The 3,921-nt window shown below is 45.5% G+C and overlaps 1 pseudogene; it reads left to right on the top strand.

Moving 5' to 3' along the window:
* Positions 1-2: 2 nt before the first annotated feature.
* LOC115833974 lies at positions 3-776 on the top strand (annotated as a pseudogene).
* Positions 777-3,921: the final 3,145 nt, after the last annotated feature.

Here is a 3,921-nt window from a genome sequence, read left to right as displayed (position 1 = left end):
AAATGGAACAGTACATCTATAAAAGGAAAGTGATGGCATGTATGTCAGAAATCTGAAGAGGACCTGAGAGAAGCTTCTGCTGGCAGCTCATGCCATTGTTGCCATTGAAAACCCTGCTGATGTCAGTGTTATATCCTCCAGGAATACTGGCCAGAGGGCCATGCTGAAGTTTGCTGCTGCCATCTGGAGCCACTCCAGTTGCTTCACTCCTGGAAACTTCACTAACCAGATCCAAGCAGCCTTCCAGGAACCACAGCTCTTGTGGTTACTGACTCCAGGGTTGACCACCAGCCTTTCACAGAGGCATCTTATGTTAACCTACCTACCGTCGCTCTGTGTAACACAGATTCTCCTCTGCACTATGTGGACATTGCTATTCCATGCAACAGCAAAGGAGCTCACTCAGTGGGTTTGATGTGGTGGATGCTGGCCCCAGAAGTTCGGCGCATACGTGGCACCGTTTCCTGTGAACACCCGTGGGAGGTTATGCCTGATCCCTGCTTCTACAGAGATCCTGAAGAGATTGAAAAAGAAGAGCAGGCTGCTGCTGATAAGGCTGTGACCAAAGAGGAATTTCAGGGTGAATGGACTGCTCCAGCTCCTGAGTTCACTGCTACTCAGCCTGAGGTTGCAGACAGGTCTGAAGGCACACAGACTACGGGCTGCCTACCCAGCAGTTATCTACTGAAGACTGGAGAACTCAGCCTGCCACAGAAGACAGGTCTGCAGCTCACACTGCTCAGGCCACTGAATGGGTAGAAGCAACCACTGAATGATCTTAAGCTGTTCTTGCACAGGCTCTTAGACAACATGGAAATAAGATTGATGGAAAATAAACATCAGTTTCTAAAAGGAAAGGAAGAAAGAAAGAAAGAGAGAAAAGAAAGAAAGAAAGAAGAAAAGAGAAAGAAAGAAGAAAGAAGAAAGAAAGAAAGAAGAAAGAAAGAAAGAAAAGAAAGAGAAGAAAGAAAGAAAGAAAGAAAGAAAGAAAGAAAGAAGAAAGAAAGAAAGAAAAAAGAAGAAAGAAAGAAAGAAAGAAAGAGAAAGGAAGGAAGAAAAAGAAAAGAAAAGAAAAGAAAAAAAAAAAGAAAAAAAAAGGATAAAGAAAACCTAAGTGTATGCTGTCACAGTGACTGCTCTACCAAACTCTTCAGTGGATCATCATGATCAGGAAACTCAGCAGTGACTTTGTCTCAGGGAAGCTGCAGTTCCGTTCCTGAGACCTACAAAGAAACACATAGGAGGCATTTAAGTTTAAGTGGCTTAAACTTATGTTACAGCCTCCTTACTCTTACCCCATGCTCCTGGAGAGATTCCGAAACCTCAACAATCACCAATGCCACAAATAATAGACACTTTCCTCCTGTTGTTAAATTTTGGAGTGTCCAAATATGTCCACGTAGATTTTAGGAGGTAATCCTAAACCTTTGTGTCTTCTCTTTTACTTTTAACTTTCGCTCTAATATTTTTCTTATTTGTGCAAAATCTGTATCTTCCTGAATACGTGAATAAATTATGTATCAACTTCTTGTTCCTTCCCAACTTTTGTCTCCTGTCCCAACCCCCGCTAGAATTAACTGAGTGAGGCTCAGTTGGGGCTGGAAAGTCACTGAGATGGGCGTTTAGAGGCAAGGCAGACATTTATAACATAGCCAACCAGAAACAACCTCCAATAAAGAGTCAAAAGGTTTCAGACTGGAATGCAGTGTTTCCTGAGCCTGAGGAGCTGCCCTGAGAACTTGACTGGTGCAGCCGTTTGTAGCTTACAGCTCTATAGTGGACTGATAATCACCGGATAGGGGAAAGATGGGGATCTTTACAATTGAAAGGTCTCCCTCAGATGATTATCACCCAGGCTTGAGAACGCCAACCTAGAAAGTGAAGCTGCAGGAACTGTAGTGAGCTGAGTTCCGCGGGGAAATTTAGCTAGGAGGAAGCAGTGGAACCAAATCAACGGGAATGGGAAGAAAGTGGGAGGTGACGGTGACGAGAGATGGTGAAGAAAACGAGTGGGAGATAGGAGGAGGCAGGTGGTTGCAGAAGAGGAAGGGACGAAGGAGAGAGCTGAAGCCAGATCTTTACGGAGGCCTAAGATTTGGATGGCCCTGAAAGTGCCCACATTGCCAATGTCTCCTCGGCTCCTCTATAATGTTTTGTTTTGTTTTGAGTTGGAGTGTCGCTCTGGTCACCCAGGCTGCAGTGCAGTGGCGGAATCTCGATCACTGCAACCTCCGCCTCCCGAGTAGCTGGGATTACAGGCGAGCGCCACCGCGCCCAGCTAATTTTCCTATTTGTAATAGAGACAGGGCTTCACCACGGTTTCAAGCTCCTGACCTCAGGTGATGCACCCACCTCGGCCTCCCAATGTGCTGGGATTACAGGGGTGAGCCGCCACGCCCGGCCCCTCGGCTCCTCTTTGGCTGTAGGAAACCAGAAAGTCTTTTCCTCCCAAGGGCGGTGAACTACAAGCTTCTGTTCCACAGGAAAACATAACCCTTTTTTTCCAAGATTGACACTGCTTTGAGAGTGACCAAGCGGCTTTTTCCATCTCTGAAAATAATTTTCTCAACTGTGGATTTTGAAAGCCTCGGAGTTTCGCCAGAAGCATCTTTCTTTCGAACAAAATTCTAAACATTCCTTCTTTAGAGAAACTGGGATCACAAGCGCTCCCATGACTAGTAATAGGACCCACCTTTTGCCGCCCAATCAAGATTCTTTGAGTGGTGGAAATGTAGGGGAGAATGAGAAAAAGAAAGTGAGAAAGAAAATTTTCTCCAGAGTCTGTAGTCTGTCAAATATGGGTGGAGTGAGGGTGGCAGGGAGGAGAGAAATCTAACGGATGTTTTCCAAGGGCGATTTTTTTCTTCTCTTTCTTTTTTTCTCCTCCTGACTTCTGACTTTTTTTTTGTTTTTTTTTTGAGACGGAGTCTTGCTCTGTCGCCCAGGCTGGAGTGCAGTGGCACTGTCTTGGCTCCCTGCAAGCTCCGCCTCCCGGGTTCACACCATTCTCCTGCCTCAGCTTCCTGAGTAGCTGGGACTACAGGCGCCCGCCACCATGCCCGGCTAATTTTTTGTATTTTCAGTAGAGACGGGGTTTCACCGTGTTAGCCAGGGTGGTCTCCATCTCCTGACCTCGTGATCCACCCGCCTTGGCCTCCCAAAGTGCTGGGATTACAGGCGTGAGCCACCTGACTTCTTTATAGTCATGAGAAAGGGCAGCAAAGGAGAACGAGTCTTCTATGGCCGGCATGACTGTTGCTTCATTGTCAGGGGATCTTGAATAAACAGCTTCTCTATTTCAGTAAATGACTATAAAGCTGTGCTGAAGCAGTCAGGTTGGGAGGCAGAAGGACTGTTAGGACCCATAGTACAAATGAATGAGTACCAAATGGTTTATCTTAGATGTGAGTAGGAAAAACACAAGCTAGGGTATGCATAAAGAAAGAAGAAAAGACTGAAACAAAGTATTCAAAGACTGAAAGAAATTTTCAAAGATATATAGGAAAACGTTTGTGGAAGTGATGGGGATCGAACCCAGTGCCTCATGCATGCTGAGCATGCACTCTACCATGGGGCTACACCCCCACTTGGCGTTGACCTCTTTTACTGATTTATTATATACTGTTGTCTAAAGGTGAGGGCTTAGGGTATGATAGGTTAAAGTCCGCTAGGTTTATCTTCTGCTTCTGAAACTTCTGAATGGAATCTCGTCTTGATGCTGTGTCAAGAGGAGAAAGGCATTCTGGACCGAAAGGCCCTTGAATCCTCCCACAGCCATCATCTATTTCAAGGACTGCTTTTAGCCAACTGTCTGTGTCAGTTTCCGTCCACCTGGAGCGAAGTCCCAAGATTGAATCTTCTAGTATGTCTTCAGATTCTCTCCTTTTTTTAAAAAAAAAAAAAAAACCTTCTCTGCCTATG

Source organism: Nomascus leucogenys, unplaced genomic scaffold, assembly GCF_006542625.1.
Source record: "Nomascus leucogenys isolate Asia unplaced genomic scaffold, Asia_NLE_v1 002022F_17041_qpd_obj, whole genome shotgun sequence".
NCBI lineage: Eukaryota > Metazoa > Chordata > Mammalia > Primates > Hylobatidae > Nomascus > Nomascus leucogenys.
This window is presented reverse-complemented; position numbering and strand designations above follow the sequence as displayed.